This window comes from Ailuropoda melanoleuca, chromosome 17, assembly GCF_002007445.2.
Source record: "Ailuropoda melanoleuca isolate Jingjing chromosome 17, ASM200744v2, whole genome shotgun sequence".
Lineage (NCBI taxonomy): Eukaryota > Metazoa > Chordata > Mammalia > Carnivora > Ursidae > Ailuropoda > Ailuropoda melanoleuca.
In genome coordinates this window covers 9,606,399-9,620,206 of record NC_048234.1, presented here as the reverse complement: position 1 = coordinate 9,620,206, position 13,808 = coordinate 9,606,399, and the positions used below count along the sequence as shown (strand labels likewise).

Below are 13,808 nucleotides of genomic sequence, written 5' to 3'. Positions count from 1 at the left end.
GTTCCACTGCCTTGGCTGATGCCACGTGGATTGGAGAACAGTCCAGCTGAGCCCTCCCTGAATTGTGGACCCACAAATGCTCAAGTGAAATAAATGTGGTTTGTAGGGCAGCCATGGATCTCTGGAAATCTGCCTTGAGACACTATGTTATGGGGTATGCTGGGTTGTTCCTGGCAGAGCCCTGCATGCAGGGCCTGTGAAGAACATCTGAGGAGGGCTGTGGTTGTGGCCAAACATAGCCGTGGGAGTGAGTCTTGTGTGGCTTCCAACAACCATTCTGAACCAAAGGAAGAGGGCTCCTTAGAGAAATTATCTTACATTTTAGATGCACCCAGAATAGCCTGTCATACAAACAGCAAGGGAGCTTGATAGCTCATCTAGGCTCACGTCAAAAGGACTCAGGGGGGCGCCTGGGTAGCATAGCGGTTGGGCTTCTGCCTTCGGCTCAGGGCGTGATCCCGGCGTTATGGGATCGAGCCCCACATCAGGCTCCTCTGCTATGAGCCTGCTTCTTCCTCTCCCGCTCCCCCTGCTTGTGTTCCCTCTCTCGCCAGCTGTCTCTATCTCTGTCAAATAAATAAATAAAATCTTTAAAAAAAAAAAGGACTCAGGAACCAGTTTGAAAAGGTTCTGACTGGCTAGAGAAGGGACAGTTTGAGCATCTGTAAGAGTAAGGACTGTAATGGATTGAAACATTGCAAATTTGTTTAAATCTGTAAGTTCATCACAGAACTTCAGTCACTTGTGGAGCATGCAAAATATCCAATTTGTTATTTTGAAGACTGATAAATAAAAGAAAAAAATCCATAATTTGTCCCACTTTTCCCATGAACTGAACGTCAGTGTAAGCAAAGGGTTGATGAGAAGTGTCTCCTTATAGATGTCTTCTGCATAAAAAATAGAGAATGATAGAATTAAGGTATCATCAATTTGAAGCTTCCGATGAAATAACTTTTCTCATCAGCAATCGTTAACATTTGCTAATATCACAAAAGCAGAGATAACTCGGCATTACCTTCCTCCTATTTACAACACCGTCTATGGAAAAGCGAAACTGGACCCGGTCCAGGCTTCAGATCTTACAGCCAATTCATAGGGGACAGAGGAACCAGTTAAAGGGCACCATGGAGATGTCATCAGCACACTCTAGATTGTAGGAGACTGTTTCTTCTACAAACAAGGACACAACATGAGAGAGGGAAGGGGAACCTGTGCAATAAAAGAGATATCAGCTGATTGCAATGCAATCGTGATTCCACAACCCCTCCAGGCCTTTATGCCATTCAGGGCATGCTTTAAGCTTTGGCACTGTTGCCAAGTGCCCGTTCTTTCTTAACCTGCTAATTGTGTTCTTGAGAGAACTGGATTGTTCCAGGCTATGCCACAGGTCAGAGGCCAGGCAGTGGACTGCCTGGTTTGATTGTATGTCCTTTTCTGACTTATTCAACTGGAGATACAGGGCTGTGGGGGGTCTTACTAGGACGGGTTGATGTGTGCTGGTGTTTAACACCCTGGAAGTAAGCTGGGGACTCACAGGGATAGCTGATAAACTTCTCACACAAAGTATTGATTTCTTTGTGATTTTCTTTTCAGTTTTCATAGAAATTCCAAGTGTGTGGGCCAGAGAGATACATCTGAGTCCATTTAGTCAGTGATTTGGGGAAAGGTGAGGGCAAAGAGTAGCACATGTAGGAGAGGTAGGAGCTGGGGGTCTGGGCAAGCCCACCATGGATTCTGAGTGGGTTCTCACATTGAACTGATGCAGAGAGCCGCTGGTTTCCCTTTTTTTCTATTTTTTTTTTAAGAGAGAGCAAGAAAGCATGAGTGAAGGCAGGGAGCGGGAGAGGGAGAGAATCCCCGGCTGACACCACGTTGAGCATCGAGCCCAATGTGGGGCTCGATCTCACAACCCTGAGATCATGACCTGAGACAAAACCAAGAGTCGGACACGCAACACACTGAGCCACCCAGGAGCCCCTGATTTTCCGTCCTTAATGGCATACTTGCTGGAGTTGGCACGTCTGATTCTTCTACTGAAGAACTATGTATCTGTGGGCTGCTCGCTTGACTTCTCTGTGCCTCAGTTTCTTCATTTGTGAAACGGGGATTAAAATAGTAGCACCTACACGTTAGATCCGTGTCACGGATTTTGAACATTGGATCAGTTAGTGCGTGAGAAGTTGAGAACAGTCCTTGGCACAGGGTGCATGCAAGGTGACCGAGAGCCAGCTCTTGAACCCCCTGGCTGCCTCAACTCACTCTGCACTGAGCGAAAACTGGCCCGGTACAGTGAGGGACCTTGGCAGTCTATGGGCGTCTCCGGGCCAATGAGCACCAGGGAGGCACGGAGGCATGTATGGCCACTCGCTTGGCTTGTCCCTCTCACAGCCAATGGAAGCCGGAGGGTGAGCCCAGAGGCCCATCATGCTGACTCGTGGGGAATTTGCTGCCCACAGAGGAGGGAAAAATGCACCTCCCTAAAGCCAACAAAGGCCAGGCCAGCGCTGTGGGAGGAAAATAACTCGGGCTATAGATTTTCTTCCCGAGACTTGGAGTTTTGCCATGAACAACATAGACATGGATACGCTGAGCATCACGGCTTCCTGAAGCCCCGTCTTTGTGCTTCCGGGGGCGGGGCTGATGTCACTGCTCAGTGTCACTCTTGTTCTTTCACTGATTGGTCCAGGGCTCTGGCTCCCAGCTGGGCCCCAGCCCGTTATCTGCAGTGCTAGGCCCACAAGCAGCTCAAACAACCCCTCCGAGCTGCGAAAGGCTTTAAAGGTCTCATATTTGGAGGCACTTGTGAAACCAAGGGGTAGGTCACTTGCCATCCCCCGCACTCCAAACCTATCCCTGCCCCTGACCTTTGCATACAAAGATGTCCACAGTCTTCCCCAGACTTGCCAGGAGACAGGATGGAACTTTCTTAGACCTCATTTCCTTTCTTGCTCATGCAGGCCCCAGGGCATCTCCGAACAGCTAGGGGTGCTCCATCCTTGTTTGGAGTATCCTCTGTGACGTCTGGGGGGAGGCTGGAGCCATGGCCCCACCCGCGTGGGAGTTACGGGGTGGGAATGGATGCAAAGACCTGATGTCTGGAGAGAAGGGAGGATGGCCAGGACAGAGCAAGGCGACAAGGAAGGGTCTGAGTGGGGCTTTGGCTCCTGGGCAGTCAGCGAGGGTGGGCTCATGTAATGGGCAGAGAGGAGACGTGTCAAAGACCCGTAGGGCCAGATGACTCTGTAACGGACCAGTACAGCCTGGCTCTGGGACGCTGTCCCAAGTTCACACCTGCAGTGACGCCGCCATGTTTGCCAGCTGGCTCTCTGCCTGTCCTCCTTGAATCTTGGAGGATCTTTCAGAGTTGGGGGTCACGGGTGAGGTTAGAAGCTGCACGCACGCCCCATTGCACATGTGGACCGGTCACTGGAGTGGAGGGGGAGGGGGCTGCTTCCAAACAGATTCTTGGTGACAGCAGTTCTCTCTCCTGGTCATCCAAAGAGCATTCTGTTTCGGAAGAAGGCTGTAAGGACCTTGCCAGAGAGGTAAATTCTTGGGCTCCACCCTTCAGGTACGGAATCAGAAACTCCAGGCTGGGACCAATATGTGTCCTAATAACCTCTCTAGACGATTCTGGCACCGAGGAAGTTGACCACCAGTCTCATCCGTCTCTGTACCTGGCCAGGTGTGGTACAGAATAAATGTGTGTTAAAGTGAAGAAAATCCAGGTCTCGTTTGCTCTTCTGCCATCAGAGATCCCAAATGAGATCATGCCCAGCACATAGTAGGCGTTTCACTGAGGGGGAGGGAAGGATGGTTCCAGCGCTGGGGTTTGAGGACCGTGTGGCTCACCAAGGAGGGAGAGAACAAGGACAGAAGATTCATGGGTGGGGAGCATGGTGACTGCTGATGTCACAATGCCCCCATTTACCCTGACTCAGGCTCCTGGACCGCCTGAGAGGGTGGCAGAATGAGGATGGCCGGCTGCAGTGAGAAGACCAACGGGGAGGTGGGATCGAGGACTAGGGGGCCATTTGCAAACAAAATATAAGCACCGGGCAGGAGAAGAGCCAGGGAACTGGAGGAGGCATGGGGAATCACGGAGACCTTGCAGGTAAGAGTCTGCGGGCCGCAGCAGGTGTCTCTGATGGGGAATGTCCAGGGTGACAGCGAAAAAGCTGGGAGGGCAGGTCCTTCATGGGAGCTTTCTGTTTGTTTGAGGATTCCCAGGGTGTCAGACAGTCTTTTCCCGGAGCAGCTCCCAATTCTGGCCGCACACCCCCTGGGGACTTGGTCAAACACACTGACATCCAAGCCCCACCGCCCGGATCTTGATGAACTGTTTGCAGAGGGCTCGGGTGTGGGTACATTTTAAAAAAAACCAGTCAGGTGACTACTCCGCTGTCAGGACGACCATTCTACTTAAACAGGAAAACAAAACAAAAACACACACACAATATACCCATGTTTCCTCCTGGGCGGTGGGCGGCAGGGATCATGCGTCCCGTCCCCCCAGAGATGCACGGCCTCTGGACAGAGCTCGCACCAAGAGAATATTAAGTGAGGTTTGGAAAATGCTGTCATTGTTAAGAACCTATAGAAACCTATAGGGGGAAAGATCAACAGCCACGTGAACCATGGATTAAAACAAATTATAAATATTCAAGTTGCTTATTTAAAAATAAGAACAGGGTGTAAAAGGTGACATTAGATAAAAACAATGTTCAGGGGGCATCTGGGTGGCTCAGTCGGTTAAGCATCTGCCTTCGGCTCAGGTCGTGATCCTGGGGTTCTGGGATCGAGCCCGGCATCGGGCTCCCTGATCAGCAAGGAGTCTGCTTCTCCCTCTTTTTCTCCCTCTGCCCCTGCTCTGTCCTTTCTTGTCTCACACTCTCAAATAAATTAATAAAATCTTTAAAAAAAATAACACTCAGAGACCTTACGATCAATGCAAGTACTGCGGTGTAGACGGGGTAGTGAGGAGGACAGGTGCCTCTTTGGGGCCCCCGTGGTGGTGTTTCTGGTGGCTGCAGCTCCATTGGCCACTCTGAGATGGCCACCCTGGTTCTGCACCTGTGTGAGCTACACTGGGTCAGTCTGAGAGCAGCAGAGAGGCAAGGACTTGGGAAGCCAGAGTTCTTGGGTTCAAATTCAGACTTGAGAGCACTTCCCTCCCTCTGTTTTAGTGGACAGGGATGTCTTCCAAGTGCCTGCAGCTGGGACTTGTGTGGGACACAATGGTGGCTTCCTCCCTGGGCCATACATCGTTCTGGCCCCACAAAGCCCTGGTCTGGGTGTAGCCATTCTAGCAGCCTTCTTGGCCCTCTTGCTGCTGCCACCATTAGGGGTCTGGAGTCCCCAGGCTGAGCCACAGATGGCCCTGGGCTTCCCTCCTCATTCCCTCTAGTCCAAGAGAGAGCCCCTTGGGTGCCATATTGGAATCGGTGACTCAGTGTGTGTCTGTATGTCTGTGTGCCTGTGAGTATGATTGTATGTTGGTGTGTGTGTTTGTGTGTGTGTCTGTGCCTGTGTGTGTGTGTCTGTGTGTCTCAGTATGTGTGAATGCATTTGTTTTTGTATTTGTGTCCCTGTGTGTGTCTCTGTATATGTGTGTTCCTCTGTGTGCACGTGAGTATGTGTGCGTATGTCTGTGTGTGTGCATGTGTGTGCCTGCGTGTGCACATGTGTGTGTCTGTGTGCAGATGCCCGCCCCCCCCCTTTCTGGAGTCCCTGATCACTGTGCTTTCTGCTTACGGGTCACCCCACTAGCTCCTTCCTGCCCAGTGGCTGTCACCGAGCTGTGACGATGGACACCAGGCTGTGATGATGGACGCCAGGCTGCAGGGCCTTGGGGAGCGAGGAAAAGCGCAGTGGCTGGTACAGGCCACTCCCTGGGGAATTTTGACTGAGAAAAGGAGAAAAATAGAAGTCAGGGAAGTTTGGGGTCAAGGGAAGAATTTTTTAGAGGCCGGGATCTGGGGGGATGTTTGAACGCAGAAGGGGAGGAGTAGAGGAGAGGGACATTTGGAAAACTCTGGTGGGGAGGCTGGGAGTGAGGCTGGATGGGAGAGGCTGAGGGGGGGGGGACTAGAGGTGGGAGGAGAGATGGATGTCCCCACCCACTGCTCTGTTCCCAGGACTTGCTACCAAGCCCCGAGGTGGCGAACAGCCCCAGCATCTTGTGCTGTCACTACCAGGAATGAGCTCCGACCTGCAAGGGCTGGGCAGAAGTGAGCTTTGAAAAGGCAGCAAACACTCAGTGAGGTCCATGTTATTGCTCGTGTACGCGTGCAAGTTCATTTCCTCGTCTCACTCGTGCTAACAGCTGGGCTCGGTCCTCGACAGGCTCAGGGTCTTTGAGGACATAGATGTATCCGTGTCTCAACTCTGAAGGCTTGCCCGGCCCATGGGTCTGAACCCCTTCCTAGGCCCATCCCCATCTCTGTTCCCCATGCCATCTCCCACTCTGTACCTGTCCCCATCCCTAACCCTAACCCCATGCTTGTCCCCATCCTTATGTCTATCCAATTCCCACTTTGCCAGAGAAATATGAGGGCAAGAGAGGTCAGTAACCAGGCCAAGTTCATACTGCTGGCTAGCCGGGCCCAGGGCTGGACCCTAACACCACCGGTCACCAGTGTTCAAGCTCTGAACTCCCATGCCAAACTCCTACATGGCTTTGGGTCCCTGGTCCCTGGCCCCTGTATGACTCTGATCCTATTGCCTCCTTGACCTCCTAACATCACTTTGCTGGCTCCTGATTTGGTCCTTTGCGGTTCAAACTTCAGCCAGACTGTGTGTCTCAGCTCAGGCTTTTGTACCAGCTACTGGCCCCTGGCTGGCTCCTAGCCCTGTTGCTTCCCCAGGACCTCATGGGACTTTCCCAGTCCTAGTCACCCCCAGGCCGCCATATCTCTGATGACAGGACAGACAGGCAGGTAGGACAGGCTCCGACGAGGGTGTCTGGGAGGAGGTATTTTAAGTTGGAATGGACCAACTTCACGTCCATGGCCTACCACAAACGGCACAGTGGGGACTCCACTGCAGAGAGAGAAGATGGGCAGTGGAACCATGGCTCCACAGAGGGCGGGACTTGTAGAATCAACGGGAAAGGACGAAGAGGTTTGCCAAGGGATAGTGAGTGCCTAGTTGAGGCCAGATGTCAGGAATGTGCAGCAGGTCAGGCCTGCTGCCTGAGAAACACTCGGCCTACTTTGATTTTCAATTTTCATTGTTTATCTCTAAAATAAATGTGTATTTTACCTTCATAATTTCTAAGGTTTTTAGGAACATGGGAACGAATGATTTTGTTGTTGGTTTTAGAGGCTTACTTTTGGCCTTAAGGAGACAAGGGCCAATTTGCTAATTATAGCCTACAAGTCACTGGCTGATGGCCAGGCCTCCTTTGATCGGTGCAAGCCACCTGCTGTACATTTCCAGGCCCTGTGTTCTTTTGCTAATGTGTTCTCTGGCCTAATGATCCATTATTTTACTCATACTAAGTCATGAAGACCCAGCCCTCCCCCCACCCACTGCCCCCTTGTCTTTCCATCCATGAGACCTGATCCTCTGTACCTTCTTGTGTCCCCGTCCTGCAGTATGGGTCTTCTCACTGATGCCACAGAGAATCGTTCACAGGTGCGCACACACGGCTCCCCACACTCACCCCACCTCATCCCTCCTTTAGCAACTTTTGCCGCATTTCTACCCTCCTTTGTTTGTTTCTACCCTCATTTGCCTATTGTCTTTTGTGATGATACTATTCAAGTTTCTCCGCTAATTTTTTGTTTTTTCTGTTTTTTTCTTATGGATTGTAGGGTTTACATTTTATTTTTATTTTTATCTTTTTAAGATTTTTTTAAGCATTCTCAACACCCAATGTGGGCTTCGAACTCACAACCCCGAGACCAAGAGTCCCATGCTCCACCAACCGAGGCAGCCAGTCACCCCTAAAAATTTTAAAAAATATATTCTACATACTAGCCCTCTTTGGTTACATGGAGGACCACAGTCTTCTCAGACAGGCTTGTTTTTTCATTCTCTTAATGATGTCTTCCAGTGAACAGAAATTCTCAACTTTAAGAAATCTTTTTCTACCTGGAGGGCATGAAGATATTGTCCTCTGTTATCTTCTAGAAGCTTTATTGTTTTACTTCTAACAGTTAGAGGTACGTCCTACCTGGACTTGAGTTTTTGGGTATCATGAGAAAGTAATATTTTTCCAGGTGGACATCAAGTAATCTAGCGCCATATGATGAAAATACCATCCTTCACTCACGGGTGTGTGGAGCCATTAGGTAGGTCTTTTCTGAGCTTTCTGTTCTATGCAATTGTCTATTTATCCAATATTGCACACCGTAGACAATGCATTTCTACACTGTCTTAATTATTTGGGCTTTATGAGTTTTGAAATCCAGCATAACACATTCCTCAAATTTATTCGTCTTCAAGATTACCTTCACTATTCTTAGCTCGTTCTACATTGAAACAGACTTTGAAATCAGCTTGTCAGTTTCTACAAACAATCCTGTCGGGACTCTGTTTGAGATTACATTAAATCTACGGCCCAACTTTAGGACAATTGACGTTCTTTACAATGAACATGGTACCTCCTTTCACTTACATAGATGTTTAAACGTGGTTTTTTCAATAAGGTGTAATTTTCCGTAGAGAGGACTTGCACATATGTTGTTAGATTTATTTCTGACTTTGATATCTTTGAAACAATTGTACACAGTATCTCTTTAGACATTTTATTTTATGTTTATGGCTGATGTTTAGAACTGCAAATGATTTTGATACGCTGCCTTTGTATCCAACAACCTTGCAAACTCACTAATGCCAACAGTTTGCGGATTTGTTCGGGTTTCTACATAGACCGTCATAGCATACTAGTTGAGAACACTGGTTTTATTTTTTTATTTTTAATTTTTATTTTTTTAAAGATTTTATTTATTTATTTGACAGAGAGAGAGAGACAGCCAGCGAGAGAGGGAACACAAGCAGGGGGAGTGGGAGAGGAAGAAGCAGGGTCTCAGCAGAGCAGGGAGCCCAATGTGGGGCTCGATCCCAGGACCCTGGGATCACGCCCTGAGCTGAAGGCAGATGCTCAACAACTGAGCCACCCAGGTGCCCTGAGAACACTGGTTTTAGAATCTGACTGACTTGGTTTTGAATTCTTTTTCTAAAAAAATTAATTAATTTATTTAAAATAGTCTCTATGCCCATTGTGGGGCTTGAACTCATGACCCTGAGCTCGAGAGTCACGTGCTTTACCAATTGAGCCAGACAGGCCCTCCATTGGTTTTGAATTCTAATCCCATCATTTACGTGATGTAGGACTTTGAGAAAATTGCTTGATTTTTCTGAGGCTGTTTCTTTCTCTACAGAGTGGTGATGCTCTCTCATAGGTTTACGGTAAGGAATAAATGAAAGGAAGCACGTGTCATCTTGGGGCAGTTCTGGCACACCGGAGTCTCCATTTGTGATTTGTCATCGCATTCCTTATCCTCGATTTCCTCTTTCCCATTTAACGCCATAGCTCCCCCAATGCTGGCTTTTACCCTGTCATTCATAGGTGCGTTCCTAGTGTCAACTTTAATGGGCTGCCCCATTCAGATGCCAGTTTCAAGTCCCAGGGACCACCTGTACATCGGGCTAACTGGCTCTACATTTGGGATTTCCCACAACTGCATCTGGGTGGATAATTTGCCAGGATGACTTATAGACCTCAAGAAAACGCTTTACTTATATTTCCCCTATTAAATAGGATATAGTCAGGAACAGCCACATGGAAGAGATGGGGGTGGTGGTGACCCAGAGCTTCCATACCTTTTCCAGGCACATCACCTTCCCAGCACATAGAAGCTCCCTGAACCCCATCACTTAGGGATTTTCATAGAGATTTCATTTTGTAGCCACGATTGATTAGATCAATGGCCACTGGTGATTGAACTTGATGGCCAGCCCTTCTCCCTTTCACGGAGGTTGGCGTGGGGCTGAAAGTTCTAACCCTCTAATTACCTGGTCAGTGTTTCTTGTAACCAGCCACCATCCTGACCCTCTCTAGAGCTCCCCCATGAGTCAGCTCAGGAGCATACAAGAGGCAATAGGTTCCAAAGGTTTTAGGAGCTTTGAGCCAGGAATGAAGAACAAAGAACATTTAAAAAAAAATTTATATCACAGTCTCCTTTCAGATACCTTCTCTTGGCTTCTTGCCTACTCCCTCAGTTCTTATTCCTCCTCTCTGGGGTCTCTGCCCAGTCTCCTCATGGGCTCTTCTTTCCTCCCATTCCTTAAATATTGATTTTTTTTTTCATGGTTCAGTTCTTTGTCCTCATCTTTTTACCAAATCTGTATATCTATAACCATGGCCATATTCTTGGATACAGGTTCGTACAGACAATTGCTCAGCAGGCATGACTACCTGCCTTTTCTATAATGCCCCAAGTGAAATGAAGCAGACTTTCCCCAAGCCTTCTCTCCCTCTCTGTTGCTTATGTCCACCCCCCCCCCCAACTCAGAGACCCGAGTATCACTCTAGACCCCTCTGGGGTTCCTTCAGCCCTACACTTAGCTGTGGCCATGTTCTGTCCCTGATGCTTGTTCTCACTGTCATTAACTTGGTTCAGTTTCTCATAATCTCTCCCCCCAGTTGGCAACACCAGCTTCACCTGGAAACTTGTTGGATTTGCAAATTCTGCAGAAACGCTGGGGCTGGCACCCAACAGTCTGGGTCCTACTAGGCTCTCTAGGTGAGTCTGGCACCAAGAAAGTAGACCACTGATCTCACTCATCGACATGACTGGCAGGTCTGGTCCCAGAATAACTTTGTTGACATGAAGTCAGTTCTGTCCCCAGATGTCATCCTGACCTTCACAGGCTGGGTGAGAAATCACCCCTGATGTTCTCACGACACCTTGTGTCCTCTTTTGTTGTGAACCCCTTCGTACTGTCGTGGAACTGCAGATCTTGGCACCCAGATGGGCAGGAATCTGCTGTATTCACCTTTCTCAGTGAGTGTTTATACACTTTCAGGTCCCGGGATACATGCGGGAAAAGACAGACAAGCTCTTTTGTCCCATGGAACTGAAATTCTAATAGGGCAGGCAGAAAATTCATTGTAAACAAACTTTAGATAATTTCAGATGGTGATAATTGCTATAATGAAAATAAAATAAGGTGATGTCTTGGAGATGGGTTGAGGGGCTAGTTTAGATCGAAAGCTAGGGAAAGCTTTTCTGAGAAGGTACCACTGAGCCAAGGTCTACAATGATCAGAAGCCAGCTATGGGAAAACCTGTAGGTAGGACCTTGCAGGTGGAGGGAATGGCTGCAATTTGGTGAGTTTGAGGACAGAGGGAAGGGCCATGTGATTGGAACGGGAAGGGAGAGAGGCAAACTTCACAGGAGTTTGTATTTCATTCCAAGGGCTATGTGGGAACCCTCCAGGAGGGATGTGAATACTGGTGCGTGTTTTAGAAAGACCACTCTGGCTGCCGTGTGTATAAAATAAATTGTATGGAGACAGGAATAGAAGCAGGGAGGCCAGTTTGGAGGCTGCGTGAGTATCCTGGTAGATATGGAGGCAGCACTGCTAACGTTTAATCACATGGACCCTGGTGTCCATGTCCAAATCCTGCGTCCACCACAAGATGTATGGCTTTGAGCAATTCACTGAACCTCTCTGTGCCTCCATTTTTCCCTCTATAAGAGGCTATCACAGTAGCACTTAACTCCTGGGTTTGTTGGGAAGGCTCAGTGAGTTAATACATGGAAAACCTGGCACCACGCTGTGAATTATTATTATTATTAGTAGTTGTTGTCATCATGATAACACGGAGACAAAGCAATGGATTTAGGATATTTCTACAGGCTGAGATGACATGACTTGATGATACGTTGGATCTTAAGGATGAAGGGGAGGGAAAAAAGACTCCCTAGTTTTCTGGGAAAAGGTTTGTTGATGATGCTGTTCTATAAAATGGGGAAGAACGGGGAAGAGCAGGTCTTGGTGTGTGTGTGTGTGTGTGTAGACCTCAGTGTTGAACAGGGTAGGTCAGAGGCACCCAAAAAACATCCGAGAATTGATGTCTGGCAGGGGGTTCTATATATGAGGCTGGAGTTGAGGGAAGAGCTCAGGGAAGCGTGGAGACACACATGTGGGAGTCGAGGCACAGTGATGGTGTTAGACCAGCAGGCACAGATGGGGAAGAGAAGGGAACCCAGGACAGAGCACCGGGCTCTCTATCACGTTTAAAGGTAGAGCAGGGGAGCAGGAGCTGGCAAGGAGCCTGAAACAGCAGGCAGTGGGGCCGTGAAACCAGGAGAGAGGAGAGGAAGTATGAGAGTGGCCAGTGGGATCCATTGTTATCAATAGGTCAGACAAGCTCGGTACTAATTGCAAAGTAGATAATTGAGTTTGGCAACGTGGAAGCGATTTGCTGAATGGATGAACAAAATTTAACTTCTGTTGGTCACTTTATTTAAAAATCAACTCAATTAGAAAGTCTGGTTGTGTCCTCCCTGATGGCCAATATGGATTAGCTGAGTGGGGAGCCCCAAAGACAACAGAGCAAACAGCCTTCCCCAAAGCTGGGGTGACTGCTGCCTCGTAAAAGATCCCACCTGCTTCATCACTCACCAGTGGAGAGAAAGCTCTCGCCTCTCCTTCAGAATAAACTTTTAGGACCCACCGGTGACCAAACTGATGTGGAAAAGTGTTTCTGAAACTGGAATCGAAAATTTCCAGTGACACCACAGTTTGGCACAGCTGTTTTGAATCTAGGAGCATATTAACCATTTCTAAGCCTTTCCCAAAGCAGACCATTAACCTTTTAAATGAATCTTTTCCCTATTACCCAGTAAAGTGGTGACAGATCAGATCAGTGACTCTCACACTTCTGAGCACATCAGTGGAGGGCTCATTAGGATACAGGAGGCTGGACACCGCCCCACAGTTTCTGATGGAGTTGGCCAGGGTAGGGCCAGAGAAATTGCATTGCTGGCCAGCTTCCAGGTGATGCCACCATGGCCACTGCTGCTGTGGTCCCAGGATTGCCCTTCCCAACCTCTGGTCTGGATTATATGCTCCCTGAAAGCGGGGATGGAGTCCCTCTTGTTCACCTGGTTTGGTAGGAGGAACTCAATCTGTATTAAGTGAGGCATTTAAATACCCTTTCTGTGGATCCCTGGGAGCTGAGAAATGGGGCGAGTGCCGTGGTCCCGGTCAAGGACAGACAAGCTGTCACATGATTTGCTGCTGCCCTAAACTCCCCCAGCAGCCCCGCCATGATGATTCTTCTCAGAGCTTCCAGTTGCCAAGTCACCATGTAGGGCTCTCCGCGTTGTTCTCCTTGAACCGTTCCTAACTTGCAGGTTCTGTCCTACATATTGATTGTTAAGAAAACGTTTAACAACTCGGTTCCAGCCTGCATCAACATGGGTGGAGTTTAGGCAGAATTTGAGGCAGAGGGACACAGTGACACAAATGATTTAATGTGTAATGTCTTTCTTGGATCCGTTATGTAGCCCCTGGGTGAAGCCAATCCTTCCTCTCCGCTCTCCAGGGCCAGAGGAGATGGGGTGGGGACCTGGCACAGGGCTTCCAAGAGATGGAACTAGTTAAGTCTCAGTCCAAGCGGGGTGAACACTGGTGGCCACATCCCATGGAGCACACACGTCTTCTGGTTAGAGGCGCTGTACCCTTCCCCGGCACACAGAGCCTTCTTTCTTCCTTGAGGAAAAGTGCCCCTTTCACAGCCCGCCACTGGCCAAGGAAATGGAAAATCCCAGAGCATCCCGAGCCCC

The 13,808-nt window shown here is 48.8% G+C and overlaps 1 protein-coding gene across 2 annotated transcripts in view; it reads left to right on the top strand.

Moving 5' to 3' along the window:
• The first annotated feature begins 3,950 nt into the window (after positions 1 to 3,950).
• CDRT4 (CMT1A duplicated region transcript 4) overlaps positions 3,951 to 13,808 on the top strand; it is a 28,217-nt gene continuing 18,359 nt past the window's right edge. For both annotated transcript variants that reach the window (XM_019808614.1, XM_019808615.2), the window contains exon 1: positions 3,951 to 4,114. The gene's annotated coding sequence lies outside the window, so the exon portion shown is untranslated. The remainder of the gene's footprint in view (positions 4,115 to 13,808) is intronic.